We start from the raw sequence: 13,911 nt of genomic DNA, 5'->3' as shown, positions 1-13,911 counted from the left end.
CAGAAAGCCCTTAAAAACTATATAAAGTATAAACAAATGTTAGGCATGGTTGCTACATGTTCATTGCCCCCTCTGCATCTCGGTTTCCTCATTTATAGTGTGATGAGGGTGAATCCGAAGCCTGTCTTCCTGAACTTTCCACCCAGTCATTTGGCAGTTATGCTAAGGAGGAAAGGGTATCGGCTTCAGGGCCTGGTGAGCCCCATGTGAGCCCCTCCTGCCCTCAACCAAGCCTCTGACTCAGACAAGTCCCTCCCCAAGGCTGAGTCCCCCTGTACAAAATGGGGACAGCCGTGCAAGTTCTCCAGAGATGCTGTCAGGTGTTGAGAGCTGAGGTGCAGAGCCCCTAGGCGACCGTGGGTGCCTAGTAAGTGGGATACCAGGAGTGGAAAGTGCTCTTAACATCAAACAGCACTCTGAAAAGTACAAGTGTCTGACAGAGGTGATAAAACATTACTAACAGGCCCAAGGGGGGCTTTCCCAATGGCTCAGGGGTAAAGAATCCTCCTGCGATGCAGGAGATGTGGGTTCTATTCCTAGGTTGGAAAGATCCCCTGGAGAAGGAAATGGAAACCCACTCCAGTATTCTTGACTGGGAAATTCCATGGACGGAGGAGACTGGAGGGCTACAATCCATGGGGGCACAAAAGAGTCAGACACGACTTAGTGACTAAACGACAACAGGCCCAAGAACTGTCTGGGGACTATCAACACTGAGCAAGATTAACCATTAAGATGGGGAAAGAGCTGATATCAGTGCACAATTAGCCCAGAAGTGTAAGGACAAGGACAAGAGAAGTACCCTTTGCTGAGCAGTATGCGCGGGTCCTCACTCCACTGCCTCATCAGGGCCTCTTGCTGCCCTTGCAGGGAGAGATCAGGGTTGTACCCATTGTACAGAGGAGAAAGCAGAGGCTCAAGAAGGCTAAACTGCTCACTTGATCACACAGCTAGTAATAGTCTGGGCTAGATTTCTGGCTCATGCCCATCAGACCCAAACCCCACATTCTAATCCCTATGTAATAAAAAGTGGCCTCTCAGAGTGACAAAAGTCCAACCTCATTCTCAAGGATCCAGCTCCCCCAAGCCTAATTCTACCCTGCTCGCCACCAAGACAGCCCTTTCACAGAAGGCCAGACCCTCAGTGCTAACTCGCCATGTGCCCAAAGCTCCAGCAGACACAGGCATTCACCTGCCAAGCTCTTTACAGTTTGCAGGTGAGAATGCAATGCTCTCAAGGTCCCAGGGCAGCTGACGCATCTCCAGACAAGCATGTCCTCAGAAGTGGCCCCCTGGTCACTTTCTCAGGCTAAGCACTGGCCAACGTCCTGCTGTGAGGAAACCTCACTCCTGCTGGCTTTGGCTGCTGCTTGGCAAGCCCCTCACAAGCTTATTTTTTAATAAATTGGCTGTTTTTTAATTAAAAAGAAATCCCTGGTAACAAATGTGAATGGCCTGAGTTAATGAGAGCAGGCTGCCACTTGTTTAACTCTGTCTGTGCTTGGCGGTCTCTGCCTTCCCCACATCATTTCTGCTTGTGATTTTATTGTCCCATTGAGGCAAACCCTGGGACTGAGCCTCAGAAAATTGTGGATAATTTTATGACCATTAATAGCATTTGGCACAAAGACAGCTTCATCATCGCGTGGGGCTGTTCTGCCAGTGTCTTTCTTCCAGAGACTTTGAGTCAAGGATGTGGTTCTGAGATTCTTTACCCAACAGGCTAGTTGGGTAACCTACCCCCTCTGGATTACCTGCTTCTTCCCACAGGAAGATATGTGGAGAGATGGAAGGCAGGGCCCCGGAAGGTGCCCGGCAGCCCAGCATGTATCAAGTCCTATTCATCAGGCCTTCCCATTTGACTACCAGGAACATTTGATTCTTTGAAGCGTTCATCCCTGTGAGGTGGACTCATTACAGCCATTTTCCAGATGAGAAAAGTTGAGATTTGGAGATTAGGTGCCTTCCCCTAGGCACTGGGGTCTGTAAGAGGCAGGATCACAACACAAACCCAGATCCCTCAGACTTCAAAGCTCAAGTCCTGTCCTGTTGCCTCTCAGTCAACTGATCAACAACCGTGGACTCCGAAGCAAGCATCCCCACCTTTGACTCCAATAAGATCATGTTGCGGAGCCTCTGGGGAAGTCAAAGTACACCCGTTACAATGACTCCTAAACTCCAATCTTTGCAACAACTCTGCCAGGTGGTAAGACCACTCCATCTCAGACAAAGACTCAGAGAAGTTTAGTGGGTTACCCAAGGTCACACAGGGAGTAAGGGGCTCAGTTGAGATATAAACCCATCACCTCTCAGGGGAAGAAACAGTCATTACTAGACCAACAATTGGAGACTACTGCCTTCTTCTCCACTGGACACAGTAAGAAGCATTCCTACACTAAATAAAAGGAGGGAGAGAGGAAGGAGCCCCTTGGTCACAGTTTGGCACTGCTCGGGGCACCAAGTCCATTCAAGCCCTGGTCTTATGCGACCCTCGCAGCACCCTGATGAAAGCACTGGCCTCCCCACCTCACAGAGGGACATAAGCACCAGAGCTGGCAAGTGGCCACCCGAGGTCACATGGTAATTGCTAAGTCCAAACCCAGGTCTCCCCAAACCCATGCCAGACTCTGCTCCAGGCCACCTGCATTCTCAAAACCTAGAAATTAAAGCAGAGGCTGTGTCCCAGAGATGCTGCCACCACTGGAAAGATGTGGTTACTGTCATTCTGCAACCCTGGGCCCTCCCACTGCCTTCCTGCCTGTTGGCATTTAGCCTCTCTGTCCCCAAGGGCATCACAGGGCCTACCTTGGCTTACTGTCTGTCTCCAGGAAGCAGGGGTGGCATCCTTCTCTGGGAAGGCAGGGTAATGAGAGGGACACATTGGCCCCGCTGCCCTGAGGTAGCTGTGGGTACCCTGAAAAGGGACTGGCACCCAGAAGCTATGCCTCCCTCTGTACCACAGGGAGCCAAAAGCAGATCTCGGACTTGGCTCTCCCCACATAAATGAAGCTTCTTTGGAGGCTTGGAGGGTGAGAGGATCATCTTTAATTTTGCAAATTGATGAGAAAACCTAGAATGTCAGGCCTGGGACTGAGTGACAATCTATTTTACTAATAGATGAAGAAACTGAGGCTCAGAGAGGGTCAGGACCTGCTTTAGTCACACAGAAAATCCATAGCAGAAACTGCACTGGCATACTCTGGGCTAGGTTAAGAGTTTGGTTTGGTTTCCTCTGCAAGTCTCAGTTTTCTCATCTGTAAAATGGTGCTAACACCTACCTCACAAGATTGTGGGGACAATTAAGTGAGATTATGGACACAATGCACTTGCCATGGTGCCTAACTCACAGTAAGCACTTGAAAAGCAATAGTGATGATAATAATAACTACTTCTTCCATTTATCTTTGACTTCAGTTCAGGGCTGGAGGCAGGGCCCTATATGAGAAGTATGACCCTGGGAAGGTCAGGTCTGATGACCCTGAGACCAGGCTCAGAAGGACAAATCCCTAAAGCTGAGTTATCACCAAATGCAGGACTGGGCAGCCTGAACGAGGTCACAGCCAGCAAATCCAAAGAAAGTGGCTCTAGTTACACACCACAGCATTTTGCAAATTACCGTAATGACTTGGCTATAAAGTGGTACCATATATAAGGTGACACTCCACAGGAATTTTAATTTACACTGAAAACTGCCAAGTCTGCATGAGAAGGACAATGATGTATTCAGCATCTCAGGCCCAGATGCCACCTCCTTGTCCCAGGAACAGCCAGTGGCTGGGTCTAGGAAGGCCTACATGATGACTGCTCCTTGTTAATGGACAAGCAGACTTTTAGTGCTCACCAGGTGCCCGGCTAGTGATAGGGTACTGCAATTTACGGTCCATAAAACATTTCACAGCCATCACCTATGAGCTTTGCTACAACCCTCAGAAGTTGGCCAGGGAGGCTCCAAGGGGGCAAACAATTTGCCCCAGCTCACACAGCAAGTGCAGGGCTCAGATAGCAAACTTTCTCTGTAATAGGCAAGACAGTATGTATTTTAAGCTTTACAGGCCATACATTATCTGCCACAACTACTCGACTCTGTTTTACTGTGAAAAGCAGCCACAGACAACATGTAAACAGAAGATTGGGCTGTGTGGCTCTTGGACTGTAACATACTGACCCCAATCTAGTGCAGCAGTTAGAGATGGGCTTTACAATTAGACCTTTCTACATCTGTAAAACAGGAGCATTTTACAGGAGGGAGCTAATGACATGAAAACCACTGTCTGCTTTGACTGCAGGGCCAGCCCTTGGTGGCATCTGATAAATGAAGGTGCCTTCAGCCTGGTTTGGGGGTCCCCACAGCCTGGGCTCACCCCCTATCTGGGCATTACCTCCCACTCCCACAACACTTCACTGCCATGCTGCATTTTCCTCTGCCCTGCACTCAGAGTGCCTGACACCTTCCAAATCCCTCTGGGCCCCCAAAGCTCAGCAGAAGTGCATCTCTTTCTGGAGTGTTCTTTGGTCTTTCCCACTCTCCCCAAGCTCCCCCGCCTCTGCACAGGTCAGTCCCTGCAAATAGCTGCCAGTTAGGGTGCACCTAACCTAGCATCTGCCAAATACTTGACATGTTTGATCCCCCAGTTCAGTTCAGTTCAGTCTCTCAGTTGTGTCCAACTCTTTGTGACCCCATGGACTGCAGCACGCCAGGCTTCCCTGTCCATCACCAACTCCTGGAGCTTGTTCAAACTCATGTCCATTGAGTCAGTGATGCCATCCAACCATCTCATCCTCTGTCGTCCCCTTCTCTTCCCACCTTCAATTGTTCCCAGCATCAGGGTCTTTTCCAATGAGTCGGTTCTTCCTGTCAGGTAGCCAAAGTATTGGAGCTTCAGCTTCAGCATCAGTTTGATTTCTAAATCTCAACAACATCACCACAAGATGGGGACTATAAGACTCTGATCTATACCCCCACACTGATGCTTTTACATGCAGTTAAAGTCCGGCCTCCCCTAGAGTCTGTGAAATCCTTCAGGACAAGGGTCTTGGAGCTCCAGAACTGCTGAATGTCAGTGAATCTTGACAAATGATTTTGTCCAACTTACTTCACACACAGAAGAGAAAACAGGGGCTTGGACTGGGGCGAGGCTGGTCCCAGTCACACAGCAAGCAGGTTCTCTTGACGCCTGGCCCCACCAGGGCTATTCCCTTCACTCTGAGCACACGGTTAGACCCACAGGAGGTGCTATGAAACACTGGGGAATGGGTGGCTAGAACGATTGTCCAAAGTTCTCATTCATGCTTACTTTATGTCAGACACTGTGACCTGGGGAAACAGAACAAGTTTTGTTTCCCTAGGTTGAAGTCCTAGCTCCACTATTAACTTTCTGGCTGCTTGACCCTACTTTTCTGAGCCTCAATTCCTTCATCTGTAAAACAGGAATAAGAATCTCAGTTCCAAGGGTGGCTGTGAGGAGTAAATGAGATAATAGATGTAGAGGTGTGGTGCCAGTGTAGGCAGTACTTTAGTAAAAGTCTCCTCTTACTTTCTTGACAGGTGGGGATACACGGTCACAGCCTCCCTGGGGTGATGTGTCTCCAGCAACAGCAGCCTGTTCTCCCAGGCAGTGCACTCCAGTGGCCACAGAGGGCAGCTTCAGGCCAACGGAGTCTTAAGTCTGACCCTGGGCTCTGCAGCCCCATCTCCAAGCTCAGCTTTCCCTTGTGAGTAGTGGGAGTGGCAGGCCCAAGCAGAAGGGGCACCAGGGGCCCCAGACAGCAGGGGACACCAGACCCCATTCTCAGGCCCAGGGAGGTGAGTGCTGGCTCTCTAAGGGTGCTCAGCAGAAGCCAAGCTGGTGCTGCATCTGCATCAGAGGGGCTCTTCTTCCTCCATGCTGCCTCATCATTCCCTCTTTCCCCACCTCATCATACCCAACGCCTAGAAATCAGCAGGAAATGAGGCCTTCTGAAAGAGGAGAAGTAGGAAGGCGGACATCCGAGCTTTTTCTCCAGTTTCAAAACCCCTGCAGGATGGGCTGCTCAAGTCTGAGCTCTCTTGGGGTGTTGCAGGTCCCATCAGGGGGCCTGTAACCTTGCCAGGGCCCCTGGAGCTATAGAGCTTGATGCCTGAGGCCTCACGCCGGGCTTATGGCCGCCCAGCGTCTCTTACTCTAGATCACAAAAAACTCCATAAGTTCCCCTTTAAGTCTATGCTAGATTTATGGGGACTCGGGCCAGTAAAACCTGAGCATGCTCACTTCAGGATGGTGCTGCAGAGAAAGCAGAGCAAGCCTGCAACTCTGTCCCATTCAGGGCCAGGAATTGAGCAGCCCAAGGGTGGCTGCATGTGGAGGTGCAGGTTAAGTGTATAAGCAGATATATGCCAAATTGTCCCTTAGACTCTCTTATTGTTATCAAATTAGCACATATTTTCTATAGAAAAAAATTAAAAAATTAGAAAAATTAGAAAGGCAACAAGTAGAAAATAAACATCATGTAAACGGTCATAAACCAGAAAGCCAGAGCAGACATAATCATGACCTCACATAAACTTCTGTGGTATTTTCCTAAGTATTCATGTAATTTTTTTTTTACAAAAAGAAGAATGATATGCTTATTTTCTTGTATTCCACCTTTTTAATTTAGTAATGCATCATGAATATTAAAGTTCATGAAGTGCCTATTATGTGCAATGCACAGTACTAGGCTCTTTTCATGCCAGAATTACTAATGCCATTTTCCAAAGGAAGAGTAAGTGGCTTGCCCAAGGTCATGCATCTGTTGAATGGTGGAATCACAAAGAAAGCCCAGCTCTCTCAGACTTGGAAGGCAGTGCTGACCTGGACATTGCTCCATGTCATTAAGAGATTTAGGGTCAATGCAGGCTGATTGCTTTCCTACTGTATGCATCTGCTTGGACTGACATTACAAAATATCATAGACTGGGTGGTTTAAAAAACAGAAATTTATTTTCTCACGTTACTAGAGGCTGGAAGTCCATGATCAAGGTTCCCGCTGATTTGGTTTCTGGTGAGGGCTCTCTTCCTGGCTTGCAGACAGCCACCTTCTCACTATGTCCCTCATATGGCCTTTCCTAGTGCTTGCATGGAGGTAGGGGGGAGGAGAGGGAGAGCACACACATGCTCTGTGTCTCTTCTTATAAGAACACTAACCCCACTGGATCAGGGCCTCATCATCATGACCTCGTTTAACCTTCATTACTTCCTTAGAGGCCCCATCTCCAAATATAGCCACACTATAGGTTAGGGCTTTAACATCTGAATTTGGAGAGCGACACAAACATCCAGTCCATAACATTTAGTACACATTCTCTCCTTTTCTCACCCTAGTAGGGTCCCATAATTCCACATCTATCTATGGGGCTTGAGAAGGAAAGAAAGTATAACATAGCAGATAAGAGTGCAGATTTTAGGGTCTAACTGATGAGGTCTGAATCCTTGTTTTGCCATTTACTAGCTGTGACTTTGTCTAAGTTAAGTGACTTAACTTCTCTGTGCCACAGTTTATGTAGTTAAAAAGGGTTTACATACCAAACGTGAAGTACAAAGAACAGTATACCTGGTACACAGTAGGCACTACGTAAACGTCTGCTCTCACTGCTCTGTTCTTATGCAATTTTTAGGGTAGGGTACAGAAGTCTGAACCAATCAGCACATTCTAATCTTCCCAGCCACACTGCCACTGTGACTAGTTCAGAGATAGGCATGAAATGCAAGCTGGGAACTTCTCTTTGACATTAAGGAAAGAGCAGCCTCCACTCCTCTACATGTAAAATTGTCCATACTGAAAAATTACTAGCCATCATCACTCAGACATTACTTTTTCCAATTATCTATCTTTCTGAGGCAACAATGTATGTTAGACCTATTCACTATGTTCTATATCTCTTTTATGCTCTTTCCTGAATTTTTCATCCTTTTTTAACTTTCATGTGCTGTCTAGATATTGTCTAATAACCTATTTTCCAGTTCATCAATCTTCTCTTTAACAGCATCTAACCTATTAAGTCCCTATGATAAAAACTCTCCAGAAACTGGGCATAGAGGGAACCTGAAAGTGAAATGTTAATCATTTAGTTGTGTCTGACTCTTTGCAATCCCATGGACTGCAGTCTGTCAGGCTCCTCTGCCCATGGAATTCTCCAGGCAAGAATACTAGAACGGGTAGCCATTCCCTTCTCCAGGGGATCTTCCTGATCCAGGTATCAAACACGCATCTACTGCATTGCAGGAGGATTCTTTATCATCTGAGCCACCAGGAAAGCCAGAAAGTGGGCAGAGAGGGAACCTACCTTAACATAATAAGGACCATATACAACAAACCCACAGCTAAAATCATTCTCAATGGTGAAAAACTGAAAGCATTTCCTCTAAGATCAGGAACAAGATAAGGATGTCCACTCTTGCCACTTTTATTCAACATAGTTTTGAAAGTCCTAGTCATGGCAATCAGAGAAGAAAAAGAAATAAAAGGAACCCAAACTGGAGAAGAAGAAGTCTAAGTTAAGTGACTTAGACTTAGACTGCTTGCAGACGACATGATACTCTATACAGAAAAATTCTAATGATGTTACCAAAAACTAATAGAGCTCATCAATGAATTCAGTGAAGTTTTAGTACACAAAATTAATACACAGAAATCTCTTGTATTCCTATACACTAACAATAAAAGATCAGAAAAATAAATTAAGGAAATAATCCCATCTACCATCACATAAAAGAATAAAATACCTAGGACTAACCCTACCTAAGGAGGCAATCCTTCAATGTTAGCTTAATTTTTCAAATAAATGAAATGAAATTTAATCAAAGGCAGAAGGTACCATCTTATTTTGAAAAATCATTGTGTTTTTGTTACAGCCCAAAGTATTCTGATACCCAGGGAATTATTTCCTTGCCATCAGCTGAGAATCACTTGTTCATTATATCCAACAAACCACATCGGTCTTTTCTGACAGTATTCAAATATGTACCTTCTCTTTAATTCCCATTCCAAAACCTTCATTAAGGCATTCCATTGATTATCACCAAAGACTTGGAAATCTTTCATGTGAAAATCTTTTATAAAGTTTTCTGTTCCTATAGTATAGCCCCTGAATCTTAATGCCTTTCAGATGTAAGCCTTCTGAGCAGGGACCATGTCTTCATTTTGTCTTTTACTGCAAAACATATCTTGTGATGCATTTGTGCCCTATGAATATTGAATTATACAAATGATATGCAATGGACTCAACACAGACATCTGTCAATACAAAAGTTAAGTAAATGCTCAGTATTTTTTTAAAAAGCACATCAACATAAAACATTGAGATTAAAATGACTGTCAGTGATGTTTAGTCCATTGGATGCTTTATTCAAGGCATTGTGCTCAAATGACAAAAACTGGATATCTATTTGTTGATAGATATTATGGCATCCTAGGGCTTTCCAGGTGGCACAATGGTAAAGAATCTGCCTGCCAATGCAGGAGCTGCAGGAGACACAGGTTGATCCTGAGGTCAGGAAGATCCCTTGGAGGAGGAAATGGCAACCCACTCTGTATTCTTGCCTGAAAATTCCAAGGACAGAGGAGCCTAGCGGGCTACAGTCCATGGGTTCGCAAAGAGTCGGACATGACTGAGTGTGCACAAATGCACACAAGGAGGCAAAAGGCCTATACCCAGATACTGATGAAAAATCAAAGATGCAACAAACAGATGGAGAGATATACCATGTCCTTGGATTGGAAGAATCAATATTATGACTGTACTACCCAAAGCAATCTACAGACTCAATACAATCACTATCAAATCACCAATGGCATTTTTCACAGAATTAGAACAAAAAAAAATTTTTCACAATTTGTATGGAAGCACAAAAGACTCCAAATAGCTAAAGCAAACTTGAGAAAGAAAAGTGGAGCTGGAGGAATCAGATTCCCTAACTTCAGACTATACTACAAAGTATCAGAACAGTATGGTACTGGCACAAAAACAGAAGTATTGATCAATGGAAAAGGATAGAAAGTCCAGAGATAAACCCACACACCTATCATCAACTAATCTATGACAAAGGAGGCTAGAATATGCAATAAAGAAAAAAAAGTCTCTTCAATAAGTGGTGCTGGGAAAACTGGACGGCTACATGTAAAAGAATGAAATTGAAACGCTCCCTAACACCATATGCAAAAATAAATTCAAAATGGATTAAAATCTAAATGTAAGGCTGGATACTATAAAACTCTTGGAGGAAAACAGGCAAAACACTCTCTGACATAAATTGAAGCAAGATCTTTTTTGATCCACCTCCTAGAGTAATGAAAATGAAAACAAAAATAAACAAATGGGACCAAATTAAACTTAAAAGCTCTTGCACAGGAAAGAAAATCATAAACAAAACAAAAAGACATCCCAAAGAATGGGATAAATTATTTGCAAACATAGCGACTGACAAGGGATTAATCTCCAAAATATACAAACAGCTCATGCAATTCAATAACAAAAAAAACAAACAACCCAATCAAAAATGGGCAGATCTAAATAGATACTTCTTCAAAGAAGACAAACACATGGCCAGAAAGCTCATGAAAATATGCTCTACATCACTAATTTATTAGAGAAATGCAAAACAAAACTACAATGAGGTATCACTCAAACCAGTCAGAATAGCCATTATCAAAAAAATCTATGAACAATAAATGCTAGAGAAGGTGTGGAAAAAAGGGAACCCTCTTGAACTGTTGGTAGGAATAGATACTATGGAGAGCAGTATGGAGGTTCCTTAAAAAATTAAACTAGAGTTCCCATATGATCCAGCAATTCTAATCCTGGGCATATACCCAGAGAAAATCAAAATTCAAAAAGATACATGAACCCCAATCTTCATTGCAGCACTATTTATAATAGCCAGGACATGGAAGCAATCTAAATGTCCATCAACAGAGGAATGGATAAAGAAGATGTGGTACATACACATAATGAAATATTACTCAGCCATAAAAAAGAACAAAATAATGTCATTTGCAGCAACATGGATGGACCTAGAGATGGTCTTACTGAGTGAAGTAAACCAGACAGAGGAGAAATATTGTATGATATTGCTTGTATGTGGAATCTTTTCTAAAAAATGGTACAAATGAACTTATTTACAAAACAGAAATAGAATCATAGATGCAGAAAATAATCTTATGGTTACCTGGGGGTGGGGGGTGGCGGGGAAGGGGGAGGGATAAATAGGGAGACTGGGATTGACATATACACAACGATATTGGGTTGACCAAAAGATTTGTTTGGTTTTTTTCCCTAAGCAGGCTAGTATTAATAGCACTTAATTGTCTTTAACTTCATTTGAAACAAATTTGTTAGACTGCATTGTGACAGCTGTCACACTAATGTGCATTTAAAAAACACATTAAAATTAGTAAATTTTTGTGTAGCCCTTTTGATATTGAAGATGGAAAAAAGAAAGCAACATTTTCAGCATATTATGCTTTATTATTTCAAGAAAGGTAATAACACAACTGAAACATAAAAAAAGATTTGTGCAGTGTGTGGAGAAGGTGCTGTGACTGATTAAACATGTCAGAAACGGTTTGCAAAGTTTTGCGCTGGAGATTTCTTCCTGGATGATGCTCCATGGTTGGGTAGACCAGTCGAAGTTGATAAACATCAAATCAAGACAATAACTGAGAACAATCAACGTTACACCACAGGGGAGATAGCCAACATACTCAGAATATCCAAATCAAGCGCTGAAAAGCATTTGCACCAACTTGGCTATGTTAATCACTTTGATGTTTGGGTTTCACATAATTTAAGTGGGGGGCTTCCCTGGTAGCTCAGCTGGTAAAGAATCCACCTACAATGCAGGAGACCCCAGTTTGATTCCTGGGTTGGGAAGATCCCCTGGAGAAGGGATAGGCTACCCACTCCAGTATTCTTGGACTTCCCTGGTGGCTCAGCTGGTAAAGAATCCGCCTGCAATGCAGGAGACCTGGGTTTGACCCCTGAGTTAGGAAGATCCCCTGGAGAAGGGAAAGGCTACCCACTCCAGTATTCTGGCCTGGAGTATTCCATAGACTGTATAGTCCATGGGGTCGCAAAAAGTCAGACATGGCTGAGCGACTTTCACTGTAAGTTAAGCTAAAAAAAAACCTTCTTGACCGTATTTCCACATGTGATTCTCTACTGAAATATAAGGAAAACGTTCCCTTTTTAAAACAAATTGTGATAGGTGATGAAAAATGAATACTGTACACTAATGTGGAATGGAAGAGATCATGCCCAAGCGAAATTAATCACCTCCAACCACACCAAAGGCTGACCTTCATCAAAAGAAGGTGATGTTGTGTATATGGTGGGATTGGAAAGGAGTCCTCCTTCTATTATGAGTTCCTTCCAGAAAACCAAACGATTAATTCCAACAAATATTGCTCCCAGTTAGACCAACTGAAAGCAGCACTTACAAAAAGCGTCTGGAATTAGTCAACAGAAAACTCAGAATCTTCCATCTGGATAACACAATATGGCATTGTTTATTTGATGATCAGGCAAAAACTGTTACAGTTTGGCTGGGAAGTTCTGATTCACACAACATATTCACTAGACATTGCACCTTCAGATGCCCGTTTATTTTGGTCTTTACAAAATTCCCTTAATGGAAAATATTTCAATTGCCTGGAAGACTGTAAAAGGCACCTGGAATAGTTGTTTGCTGGAAAAGATAACAAGTTTTCAGAAGATAGAATTATGAAATTGCCTTAAAAATGGCAGAAGGTAGTGGGACAAAATGGTAAATACATTGTTCAATTAAGTTTTTGGTGAAAATGAAAAATGTGTCCCTTATTTTTATTTAAAAACCAAAGGAACTTTTTGGCCAATCCAATATACATAAAATAGAAAACTAATAAAGACCTAGTGTATAGCATAGGGAACTCTACTTAATACTCTGCAATGACCTATATGGGAAAAGAATCTAAAAAAGAGTGGATATATGTATATGTATAACTGATTCACTTTGCTGTACAGCAGAAAGTAACACAATATTGTAAATCAACTATACTCCAACAAAAATTTTTTAAATCTATTAAATCCATCTTTTGAGTTCTTAAATTTTTTGTTGTTTTTTAGTTTGAAGTTTTCTGTTTGATTAATTTTTATAGCTTTCAGATATCTCCTGAAATTCTCCATTTGGTAATCTATCACATTAATCACAGTTATTTTAAATCCTATATCCAATAGATCCAACATGTGGACCACCTGTGAGTCTGTTTTTGTATGTTTTCCCCCCATTGGTCCTGCCTCCTTGTATCCCTGGTAATTTCTGACTGAATCCAACATAGTGTATGAAATTTGTACAGGCTCCAAATGAAATTTTCCTCCAGAGAGAATTTCTTTTTGTTTCTCAAACGCAGTTAAAAAAGGGGAAGATCATCTTTATCCAGCCTAGAATTTCACTGTTTTAAAGCTGGGCTTTAGGTTTTGTAAAGGTTGCTCTCTTTCTGGTTCATCCTTTCACCTGGGATGCTGCCCTTCAGAGACCCCAGCTGAAAGCTTGGGATGGCAGGACTCCTCTTCCTGGGTTGACACTGAACTTCAATATAATTTCCCAGAATTTGAGGCTGTCGAAAACTTTTCTTAGTTCCTCAGTCACCTAACTGCCACACTGTCGATTTCTCAGCCACACGAGCTTATGCCACTTAAGAATCAACAAATATCTTGGAAGGAAAAGCAACACTGAATGCTCAACTCATCTTTTGACACTATCTCCATGGCATCTTGGCCCCTCAAAATTTGCCTACTTCGGTGGGTGGCTCTAAACTCCCCTTTTTGCATCTCCAGCATTGTAAAGCTGCAGAAAGCTCCGTTCAGCTCATCCTATACAATTTGCAATGGCAAATGCCTGAAAGGAAGAAATGGCACAG

At 43.3% G+C, this 13,911-nt stretch overlaps 1 protein-coding gene across 3 annotated transcripts in view; it reads right to left on the bottom strand.

Moving 5' to 3' along the window:
- Positions 1-13,911, bottom strand: part of GLIS1 (GLIS family zinc finger 1) — a 245,779-nt gene that overhangs the window by 95,698 nt on the left and 136,170 nt on the right. The gene's annotated exons all lie outside the window — the stretch shown is intronic.

This window comes from Giraffa tippelskirchi, chromosome 5 (assembly GCF_054371585.1).
Source record: "Giraffa tippelskirchi isolate mGirTip1 chromosome 5, T2T-mGirTip1v1.2.pri, whole genome shotgun sequence".
Classification (NCBI taxonomy): Eukaryota; Metazoa; Chordata; class Mammalia; order Artiodactyla; family Giraffidae; genus Giraffa; species Giraffa tippelskirchi.
This window is presented reverse-complemented; position numbering and strand designations above follow the sequence as displayed.